This window comes from Crinia signifera, chromosome 7 (genome assembly GCF_055691185.1).
Source record: "Crinia signifera chromosome 7, ASM5569118v1, whole genome shotgun sequence".
NCBI classification, from domain to species: Eukaryota; Metazoa; Chordata; class Amphibia; order Anura; family Myobatrachidae; genus Crinia; species Crinia signifera.
In genome coordinates this window covers 167795312-167807841 of record NC_139223.1, presented here as the reverse complement: position 1 = coordinate 167807841, position 12530 = coordinate 167795312, and the positions used below count along the sequence as shown (strand labels likewise).

The 12530-nt window shown below is 45.7% G+C and overlaps 1 protein-coding gene across 1 annotated transcript in view; it reads left to right on the top strand.

Annotated features, from left to right (window-relative positions):
- The window catches only part of COL5A2 (collagen type V alpha 2 chain), a 174400-nt gene that overhangs the window by 1000 nt on the left and 160870 nt on the right, over positions 1–12530 (top strand). The gene's annotated exons all lie outside the window — the stretch shown is intronic.

The window sequence follows — 12530 nt, the reverse complement described above, 5'->3', positions numbered from 1 at the left end:
CGTGCGAAAAAACCTGTACGCGAGTGTACGGGCATTGGGGGCGGCATAGGGGCGTGATGAGGGGAGCGGCCGAAATAATGAGGGAAAATGGGCGTAAATATGGGCGTACACGGGGGTGTGCACCAAAAATGAGCGGTGCTACTACCGCACGATCGACTAAGGCACCGTTCATTTCGGACACAAAACAGGCGGCTGCCAACCGCCAGCTCAGACCACCCCTACAGATACCGCATGCCAGCGTGCGCCTGAGTTTGCTAATTAACGCTGATTCCTACTCAAATACATACACCTGAATGTAATAAGCAATGCTGCAGTCTATTAAGTCCAAACCATGATTTCACTACCTGCAAGCCACACACAGCACTCAAACACATTGGAAGCTTATCTTTCTATACTTCTCGACATTTAAAGGTTTGTTTAATTTAAGGTAAGAATCTTTGTAAGACCTGCTTATATATGCTAAGGTAGGTATTTGCTAAACAGTTATACACATTCACTACGTGCTTTCATAGACTTTACACAGTAGCACACTCAATCTACACAAGTCGACATGTGTCAACGTGTTCACTCTAATACAAACATAGGTTTTGTATTTATGATACAATAACATAAACCACATCTAACACCTACAAAGGATGTTTCAGCAATGTTTTAAGCCCATGACCACTATTTTGCACATTAATTAATTCAATCAATTAATTAATTTTCATAATTATAGTTGAAAGGCAAGATTTGCAGGTCCATATATATGAAGGGTATGTCAGCGTACACGGACGTACGCTCACTCTCACGAGCGGTGACATAAGCTGACTTTTCTATTGAAAACAATAGGGACCCGTCCGTGCAAGCTGGCGTACGCTCAGATCTCCGCAAGAAGGCGGTGGGAAGACGGACGAGAGACGTCCGTAAACGGCGGCGTACGCTCAGTTATACGCCAGTTGTCGGAGTGTAAGGGCTGGCCCGTCCGTGTACGTTGGCGTACGCTCATTTGTACGCCACTCCCCTTCTACGTTGTTTATGCCCGTACGTATGCGGCTGAGTTGTGGGTTGACTTAACCCCAACGGCCGCGTGCGGCTAGCGTACGTTAATAGCGAACATACGCACGTTTGGCCGCTCCGATCAGAATAAGGCCCTAGGTGTCTATGTCAGCATGGTCAGCGTATACTGTAAGTGTACTGTATAAATGAAACATGCAGTAAGAGGGAAGTCCAGGAGCAGAGCATTGTGCACCTCATGGAATGGGTCATGTTGGAGGGTATGATGATGCCTATGCCGATAACTGTCTGTTTTTCTATTCAGCTTAATATTAATCTATATATCAAATTGGCTTCTGTATTGGAGACAAAAACTTCTTAAAAATGGCTGCCGTTTCCAAATGAAGTCAATGAGAAAGAGGAAATAGAGGAAAAACTAGACTCTATTAATATAGTACTAGATTGTCTATACCAGTGTTTCTCCTATGCTCCAAGCTTGCAATGTGCCCATGGGGATGTGCAGACTGCAGACCGGGGCGCGGATGAGGGGGTGCGCGTTTCAGTGGTGTCACCCTACCAAGGGGTGACACCTGGGTGCTGGCCACACCCCCCCTAGTGACGCCACTGACAGCAATGACAGTTGACTTCAGTGGGTCCAGCTGCAGTATAGGGGTAATTGTTAGGTAGATCCTTGATACAGACCTACCCCTGGGGTAGGGACACTCCTAACGCTACTGTGTTATTTACCAACAGCTCTCACAAATTTCCGATGCTTCAGGAAACTATTCCCAGCCATCTTCAACCTGGATGTTTTTATTTTAATTTCCGATTGTCATTGGATTTTTCAAATGTTTAATATAAAACACCCTCTGCCTGGAACTTTGCGTCTCCAGACACAGTACACGACATTTACTGTACACAAGATATATTTTATTTGTTGGCACTTTTGTCTCATCATTAATATTATTATAACAGCTTCTTGGCATTATAGGGTGAATTGAGAACATGGTGTAGGGTTACCTAGTCCGTGCCCAGGTCAACTACATATTTGGAGAGCTTTTGGCAGCATCAGCAGAAGGTATACTTACTGTATGTCTGATGTGGAACCGCAGCCTAGAACCGATTTACAAAATAAGATACTTTAAAGAGCGTATCCAAAATTGGCGGATTGCAAGCGTTGGCTGCTGCATTTACAAACATTCCCTGGCTACGCGAGGGGACGCGGATTACTAAACATGTATTCCGCATCCCCTCGCGGGGCTCGCTGCGTTCGCCACGCTTCGGGCTCGCCATACTACATAAAATCAACTCCATGCCCACTTGGGTAGTGGGGGTATGAACAGGTTGGGTATACAATAAAAAATGGGGTTTGGGGGGATTTAACATTGTACCCAATGTAAAATCGGGTCTCAGGGACCATTTAACATTGGATCCAATGTAAAATTCGGGTCGATCGCATCGCATTGCATGCGATTTGGTTGCATGCGATGCGATCGACCTGATTTTTCTGACCCGATAAAAAAATTGGGCGCCCAGATATTACACAAGTACCGCTACACCTCTGGTCATTGAGAGACGGACGCAGGGCTGGAGTTTTGTGACGTAGACGTTTGGGTCACAGGCCTCCTTGGACCAATCAATCTCAATGTCTGTATTTCTTTTAAATTCCCCATTGTAAATGATGCAAAGCAATCCGGATGCATTTTTTGACCTTGACAAACATTGCTGGCACCAGTTCTGATTGTCGACATTGTTGATATCTGCAGAATGTTCATGTTGACATGGGAAATTCTGCAGGAGCTGCTGGGCTTGGGTTAGGCTACGAGAAGGGGATATGGTTAGGTTCAGAGGCTGACCGTTTGGTGTTATCAGAGGCGTTAACCCCCTCCTTACCCGTCCCCATTGCCGCCGGCGCTTCTGCCTCTAACCCGACACGCAGATCTGTGTCGGGTGACGGGCGGTCCCCGGCTCCGGCTGCAGTGCTAATATAATAACAGACACTCGGAAAATGGCTGCCCCCATACAGCATTATGGGGGCAGCCATTTTCCGAGTGTCTCTTATTATATTAGCACTGCAGCCGGAGCCGGGGACCGCCCGTCACCCAACACAGATCTGCGTGTCGGGTTAGAGGCAGCGGCGCCGGCGGCAATGGGGTAAGAAAGGGGGAGGGCAGGAGTCGGGAGCCGGGACCAGGTGGTAACTATAGTCCCACAGACCCCCCAGGCGCCCACACCTGCCAAGCGCCTCCCCGCCAACGCGGGGGCTGCGGGACTATAGTTACGCCACTGGGTGTTATCATGCATGTAACATATCAGTTGGATGGATCCCCTGTAGATTGATGTCAGACACCATGCAGAGCCTGGAAATCAGCATACCTTATAACCATAGGCAAATCTAGAATTACGGTAATGGGGGGTCCCAGATCCAAATACACAAGCAGGGCGGATTTTTGCGTGGCGAAGCCGCGTGCCGAAAAGGGCCTTGACCTCATGGGAAGGAGGCGTGGCATCACAAAAAGGGGCGTGGCATTACACTTTAGACCACACACCATAATGCCCATTACATGTTTGACACATAAGTGCCGCTTACCTACGTGCTCATTGATGCCAGGGGCTTCATGCTCAATGCCAAGGGGGCTTCATGCTCATTGCCAAGGGGGAATACATGCTTGTTGTCAAGGGAGAGTGAAAATGCTTGTTGCCAAGGGGGGAGGGGAATTTCTTTTTACCAAGGAGGGGGAGGGAATCGCTTGTTGCCAAGGGGGAGTGAGACAGCCGCTGGACATCCAGCACATATGTAGGGAGGTCTGAGGTCTGTGCTGCACGCAGCGCTCTGCAGGGTGTAATGAGATAACAAATTGTCTCCTCTTTGTAGTTTCCCTTCCAATACGCCTTTGATGCCTTATTATTATACGACGTATTTGGCAGTCGGTCCGCTTCCCGTTATGTAATAAACGCCAGATGTCACTGTTGGTCTTTCTCCCAGTGATCGGGTTTATTGGAAAAGGTCCCAACTGTCAGTCTCCAGCGAACGCTCGTCTCAGTGTCAGGTCTCATCTGTCTGATCTGATGCGATGATCTGGTGCGATGATCTGATGCGATGATCTGGTGCGATGATCTGGTGCGATGATCTGGTGCAATGATCTGGTGCGATGATCTGATGTAATGATCTGATGCAATGATCTGATGCAATGATCTGATGCAATGACTGGTACATCTCTTCCTACACTCATTCATCACTGTCTCCCACCCATTCATACTGGTCCTCTCTGCTATACTCCCAGTATTCATAGCCGCATCAGCTGCATACATGACACACGTATCACACGTGTCACATGTCAGCCAGGAGAGTGTAGAACTGTAATACTACACACTAACATCCAAGTTACAGGGTTTTAGCTGATTTTATCAATGTGTAAAGAAATCTAGATCTGAAACCAGAAGACAACAATGATTTAATACCAGAACCAAATCCCGGGGTCTGTGTATACCTCTAGCCTACAGGCTACTATAGGCAGAAGTGCTGAGGAAGTAATTACCGTGCACGGACATGCTGGCAGGTGTGCCCCTCCCCCTTCATGATTAGGCCACTCCCCTAAATTACCCAGACCCATGGAGATGGAGATAGCATTATCCTGCTGTATCGCGTCCAAGCCATACTTGTTTACTCTACCAGAACGGCCGAGAGACTCTCAAAAAATGCGTGGCCCGCTCAGGAATATGGGAAAGACTCTTGAATGCTCCTGGAACTCTCAGCACCATTTTTTGGCTGCCCACTTACAGAGCACAAGTGGACTGACCTAGATAATTATATGTATCTTATTCATACTTTAAATTTCACTTCTCCGTGAGAAGCCCGGAGAGGCAACACGTCAGGGTAGCGGGAGCAAGGCTGACATCCTTGGCCCCACGCCCCCATGCCGGAAAACGCAGTGATTTACGAGCCACGGAGAGGGGGTGGGGCCTAAATGCAGCAAAATGCTTATATCGCCCCCTCTCTGCGGACCCGCGATTTGCGGTAACTAAACCAGTGGGCAAAGGGGGAGCTGGGGCTATGGGCTACGGGAGACTTGCCCACCTTCCTGGGGGGCCGGGAGGCGGACCAGATTTTCGGAGGCTCCCTGCCATTCTGGCATGGGTAGGCAAGCCTGATTTTATTCCTATGCATTTTCTGAAGCATGTAGATCTAGAGACTGTATGACAGACCCGGGGTTACCTGTAGATATAGTCTTTCTGTCATTGGTTAGGAGAACTCCCATCTTAGTACATTTACCCACTAGTGTTTTACTTTGCACTCCCATGAAACGGCCAGTTACCAACCCCCAGATGCCGACTTCCTGGTAATCACCTTGCGAATGGCCAGCGATCCAAAAAAGTATCCGGCTAAGGGCTGCCTATCGCATGTGTACTACGCACTGTTCGCATGCGCAGCCGATTGATAATCGTCCCGCAGTGCGATTTTGCCGCCATGTGATCAGGTCTGAATGACCCCCATAGTACCAGCCAACCAGCTCTTAACTGCAATGTTACAGGCGGTGTTTGGAAAAAATGACAGTTGGGACGATTGGTTGTTCCTTTATGTCTCTCCACTTAATCACTCTCCAAGGCCTAGTGCATCTGCCCAGGAATGTGTTCCCAGCTGCAGATACAGCGTAGGAACAGCCTTGAGCCCGGCGGAGCACCTGAGCTGACAGATGTCATTACATATCAGTCGGTGAGGGTGAGTCACGGATCCTGCCTGTGCTTGCAGGATAATAATCCCACTGGAAATCACACACCACATTTTTCAATTTGTTCTGGATTTATGCCAAATTATTAGGCGAGTCAACGCTTATATTCCTGGGACTGTGCATTGTGCGATCTAACGTCCCATTGCCAATATACTGTAAGTCTCATAAAAGGCAGGTCTATGGCAGGTACCTTGCCAGAACTGGGCCTGATTCTGAAAAGTAACCGGGGAAGGGGCTGCGGAATACTGTGCAACTAACAAGTGTCACATCCTGCCAGCATCTGCGATCCGAATACTGGGATATGCAACATGGCATCACCATCAGAACCAGCCGCAGGTTACTCAGACCGGCCGTCAGAACCCCTGCATGCGATGACGCAGGCCCTGGGGGAGACACGTCGTCCTGGCTTATTCCTCTTCTCCGCCCCCAAAATCAACCACACTGAGCGTCTTTCTTGAACAAATGGGTCTTATTGACAAAACTTTTGGAAGCTAGAAATCTGCTTTGCTAGATTGCGCTGTTCAATGTCATGTGCGATATTAGTACATCTGTGTGCGCCGGCATCTGTATCTGTACATGAAGTGACGCAATGCAGAGGTTGCAGCTTTTTCTCACACCAAGTTCTGTCGCGCTTCATCTGCGACTTTGCACATGTGTAAAACTGATTCCTGTGCAGTTACAATCCCAGCCCAATGTCACTGGTACGCTGGGTTGTGAGAAAGGCATTACGTAAAGCTCCCAGGGTGACTCAGTGGCACCGGGCATCCTGTTCTGTATAGCGTATAGACGCTACATCTGTATTTAGTCATTTCCTTTGGTCACTTTTGTACTTTAACCAAACTGAAAGACATTAGGTAAATGAATGCCCAAAGCGATGCGTGAGATGTGTATAGTTAACGATATTGAGTGTATACACTAGACGATATTGTGAATTATGGCTTTGGAAGAGTATTAGTGGCTTTGGTAGAGTATAAGAGGCTTTGGTAGAGTATTAGTGGCTTCGGTAGAGTATTAGTGGCTTTGGCAGAGTATAAGTGGCTTTAGTATGGTATAAGTGGCTTTGGCAGAGTATAAATGTCTTTGGCAGAGTATAAATGGCTTTGGTAGAGTATAAATGGCTTTGGTAGTGTGTAAGTGAGTTTAGTACGGTATAAGTGCCTTTGGCAGAGTATAAATGGATTTGGTAGAGTATAAATGTCTTTGGTAGAGTATAAATGGCTTTGGTAGAGTATAAATGGCTTTGCTAGTGTGTAAGTGACTTTAGTACGGTATAAGTGGCTTTGGTAGAGTATTAGTGGCTTTGGTAAAGTATAAGTGGCTTTGGTAGAGTATTAGTGGCTTTGGAAGAGTAGAAATGGCTTTGGTAGAGTATTAGTGGCTTTGGTAGAGTATTAGTGGCTTTGGTAGAGTTTTAGTGGCTTTGGTAGAGTATAAGTGGCTTTGGTAATGTATAAGTGGCTTTGGTAGTATGTAAGTGACTTTAGTACGGTATAAGTGGCTTTGGTACAGTATAAATAGCTTTGATAGAGTATTAGTGGCTTTGGCAGAGTATAAGTGGCTTTAGTACGGTATAAATGGCTTTGGTAGAGTATTAGTGGCTTTGGTAGAGTATTAGTGGCTTTGGTAGAGTATAAATGGATTTGGTAGAGTATTAGTGGCTTTGGTAGAGTATAAATGGCTTTGATAGAGTATTAGTGGCTTTGGTAGAGTATTAGTGGCTTTGCTAGTGTGTAAGTGACTTTAGTACGGTATAAGTGCCTTTGGTAGGGTATAAATGGCTTTGGTAGTATATAAGTGGCTTTGGTAGTGTATAAATGGCTTTGGTAGAGTATAAGTGGCTTTGGTAGAGTAAAAGTGGCTTTGGTAGAGTATAAGTGGTTTTGGTACGGTATAAGTGGCTCTGGTAAAATACAAGTGGCTTTGGAATGGTATAAGTGGTGTTGGTAGAGTATAATTGGCTTAGGTAGAATATAAGTGGCTTTGGTAACATATTAGATGGCTTTGGTACGGTACAAGTGGCTTTGATAGAGTAAAAATAGCTTTGGTAAAGTATTAGTGGTTTCGGTACAATGTAAGTGGATTTGGTACGGTATAAGTGACTTTGGTAGAGTATAAGTGGTTTTGGTACGGTATAAGTGGCTTTGGTAGTGTATAAGTGGTTTTGGTACAGTATAAGAGGCTTTGGTAGAGTATAAGTGGCTTTGGTACGGTATAAGTGACTTTGGTAGAGTATAAGTGGTTTTGGTACGGTATAAGTGGCTTTGGTAGCGTATAAGTGGTTTTGGTACAGTATAAGAGGCTTTGGTAGAGTATAAGTGGCTTTGGTACGGTATAAGTGACTTTGGTAGAGTATAAGTGGTTTTGGTACGGTATAAGTGGCTTTGGTAGCGTATAAGTGGTTTTGGTACAGTATAAGAGGCTTTGGTAGAGTATAAGTGGTTTTGGTACGGTATAAGTGGCTTTGGTAGCGTATAAGTGGTTTTGGTACAGTATAAGAGGCTTTGGTAGAGTATAAGTGGCTTTGGTACGGTATAAGTGACTTTGGTAGAGTATAAGTGGTTTTGGTACGGTATAAGTGGCTTTGGTAGCGTATAAGTGGCTTTGGTACAGTATAAGAGGCTTTGGTAGAGTATAAGTGGTTTTGGTACGGTATAAGTGGCTTTGGTAGCGTATAAGTGGTTTTGGTACAGTATAAGAGGCTTTGGTAGAGTATAAGTGGCTTTGGTACGGTATAAGTGACTTTGGTAGAGTATATGTGGTTTTGGTACAGTATAAGTGGCTTTGGTAATGTATTAGTGGTTTCGGTACAGTGTAAGTGGATTTGGTACGGTATAAGTGGCTTTGGTAACGTAGTAGTGGTTTCGGTACAGTGTAAGTGGATTTGGTACGGTATAAGTGGCTTTGGTAACGTATTAGTGGTTTCGGTAGAATGTAAGTGGATTTGGTAGCCCTTTAAGCATAATGGTAAAGGTGACAGTTCCACAATGAACTCGTCGGCAGGCATACGCTGAGTTACAGACATCAGACTCATTTTCCTTGCTTAGGAATGTCTTCTTAATGACTCACTGCTAACACTCACTGGGAAAGTGTAATGACCTCACAGACAGAGTTAATTAAATGGCGAAAACAGATGGTCTCCTTGCTTCATATGGCTTTTTTTGTAAAAAGTGTTTGTTTATATAGAATAGAGTCTCTACTTTTTCTAAAGTTCTGATTCTGAATTGGACTCACGTCTTTCAGACCTGATCGTTGGGCTACAAGGGAAAATCCCAGGGGCCCCACTGGCTAGGGGCCCACATTAGAATTTAAGTTGCAGACTGTTCACTTGAATTATATATTATACATATGTTACAGTACATTTAGGGATGTGCACCGGCCACTTTTCGGGTTTTGGATTCTGATTACCTTTAGGTTTTGGGTTCTAATGGGTTTTGCGAAAGCACCCCCCCCCCCCCCCTCAAGGTTTAGGGTTCGATTTTTTTTTTTTAAAGCATAAAATACACTAAAATCACAGAATTCAGGTTTTTATTTTTGCTCCTACGCTATATTAACCTCAATAACATTCATCTCCACTCAGTTCAGTCTATTCTGAACACCTCACACCTCACAGTATTGGTTTTAGGCCAAAACGTTGCACCGAGGTAGCTGGATGACTATGATAAGCCACACAAGTGTGCGGCACAAACACGTGGCCCATCTAGGAGTGACACTGCAGCGGCAGACAGGATGGCAGTTTGAAAAACAAGGCCCCAAAGATCACATAATGCAAAGAAAAAAGATAAACAGAGGTGCGAGATGGAATCGTCCTTGGTCCCTCCCACCCACCCTTATGTTGTGTAAACAGGACACGCACACTTTAACAAACCAATCATTTCAGTGACAGGGTCTGCCACACGACTGTGGCTGAAATGATTGGTTCATTTGGGTCCCCCACAAAACAAGCTGCCAATTAATGTGTCCCTGCACAAACTGGCTCTACAGGGGCAAGATGTCGTCCTCATCCTCATCCACCGATTCCTCACCCCCTTCAGTGTCATGTACATCCTCATCCTCACAGAGTATTAATTCGTCCCCGATGGAAACCACCACCACAGGTCCCTGTGTACTTTGTGGACGCTGGTCTTCCTGGAAGAATCAATAATCTATTTTTATGAACATCATATTCTCCACATTTTGTGGAAGCAACCTCCTAAGCTTCTCACTGACAAGGTTCCCGGCTGCACTAAAAACTCTTTCGGAGTACACACTGGAGGAAGGGCAACTGAGGTAATATAGAGCCAGTTTGTACATGGGCTTCCAAATTGCCTCTCCTGGCAAAGAAGGGCTTCATCCACAAGTCCCACATGCTTAGAAGACTCGCTCCGTCTCAGCTCCTCCTTCACTTTCTCCAGCTGTTTCTGCAAAAGCCTGATGAGGGGAATGACCTGACTCAAGCTGGCAGTGTCTGAACTGACTTCACGTGTGGCAAGTTCAAAGGGTTGGAGAACCTTGCACAACACTGAAATCATTCTCCACTGCGCCAGGAATTATACGGCAGGGCGCCGGCGTCAGGAATTATACGGCAGGGCACCAGCATCAGGAATTATACATCTAGGCACCGTCGTCAGGAATTATACGTCGGGGCACCGGCATCAGGTATGATACGACAGGGCTCCTGCGTCAGGAATTATACGGCAGGGCACCGGCGTCAGGAATTATACGGCAGGGCACCGGCGTCAGGAATTATACGGCAGGGCACCGGCGTCAGGAATTATACGGCAGGGCACCGGCGTCAGGAATTATACGGCAGGGCACCGGCGTCAGGAATTATACGGCAGGGCAGCAGCAGACTGGTATTATATGCTAGGTATGGTAGGCAGTGGCACTAGGCAGCAGATGCTGCACTAGGTAGGTAGGCACTAGCAAGCAGTGGCAGAAGGTAGCACCAGCGGCAGCGGCTTTAATTTAAAAAAAAAAACGGAGCAAAGTAGACACGTCACCCTTGCCCTGTCCCAGTATTACCCTGCTGGTATTTGTAGTTTCACAACATCTGGAGAGCCACAGGTTGGCCTGTCCTGCTCTAATGGATAGACAAACTAATGTGGTGGCTAAACACACCCCTACTAGACACTGGCCACACTCCTAAACATGGGTGCCCCAGTCAGACACTGAAAGTGTTAATTATTCATTTACAAGCTTGCTGGATAATGGCCAATGGCGGTAACCACCCTCCAGCTACTGGACAATGGAAATGTAGTCCGTCTGAAAAATTTCCACTCGTTTTGCAACTACTATGGGTTTTTGTGGGTTTTTGTGGTCACCCGATCCTAAAACAAAGTATCACAGAGGAATAGAATGTTCCCACTTTAATATCAGAAAATGATGTGCAACTGTGCTGAGAGGCTACGTACAATAACAGTGTATGGGATGCCCCATTTTGTAGCAGTACATGCCAACTCTCCCTGTGCATTCCTGATAGCCGCAGCAGTGTACCGGCGGTATTCCTGCTCTGCACAGATGTGATCAAGTAGTGATTCACTACAGGACGTACTGTATATAGATGGAGAGAGTGGCATTCTATAAGCTGGAGGGTTATCTAGTAAAAGAGGTATGACGTGTGCCGGCGTGGCTCATCCCACAGATAATGCTTTGGTCAACCACAGCCGGATAAGACTGCAGGGGTTTCCTAAAAAATACACATAGCACACACACATCTAACACACACACACAGAGCATATATACACCCAAAACACATACAGTATACACATCACACATACACACAAAATGCACCGCATATGTACATAACACAAACAGCATACATACACAACACCACAGCATACATACATACACACACACACACACACACACACACACACACACACACAACACACGCAGCATACATACATACATACATACATAACACATGCAGCATATATACACAACACCACAGCATACATACATACATACACACACACACACAACATACATACATACATACATACATACATACATACATACATAACACATGCAGCATATATACACCATATCTCCCAACATTGAGACTTGCGGCCACGGGACTCACGGGACTTCCAGTGAAGAGGGCATGGCCTCAAGGCAGTGTCCAGGATCACATAGCCACACCCCCATTTCTCTGCTGTGTGAGCTGCTGGCTATGCCCCCAGCCCCTTGGTTTCCCTGAATAGATTGGAATGAACAAAAAAATACCCAAATAGGTAAATCAGGCGCAACTTACTCAAATATCTATAATTAGATTTCAAAAAAATAATAACCATATCTCCAATCCACAGGTCAGATTGCTGCTCCCATAAAAAGACTAATAAATCTTTATAACAATATAAAATGCAAAAGAATAAAAGAGAGCACACGGTGTTGATCTTTTTAATTTGTTATTATTTTACTCAATAATGATTAAATTCAGTAAATACACAATAAAATAAAACTATAAAAATACATACATTATTTTATAAAATATTGAACATCCAACTGTAACCACTTGGAGCCTGTATTTATATTTTAGTAGCCAGCGATAAATTATAGGAAGTTCCCAATTGGATGGTGACAATGCAACAGTTCCCTTTTGGTTTAATCACAGTTGTAACAACCGTTTTTACTTAGCAACAGTTTTCCTGTTGGAGAAAAGGAAGCATATTACCGGCTGATGTAGATGAATGGATGCGGCGGTGATCTTGTTTCCAGGTGTCCGCTACCACCGGTGTTGCTCCGATGGTGTGGGAGCCGGTACCGGGAGCAGACACAATGGATCCGGGTGGCGGCTGGTCTGCTGGTGACCAGCGTGGCACCGGTGTTGAAGGAGTTGACGCTGGG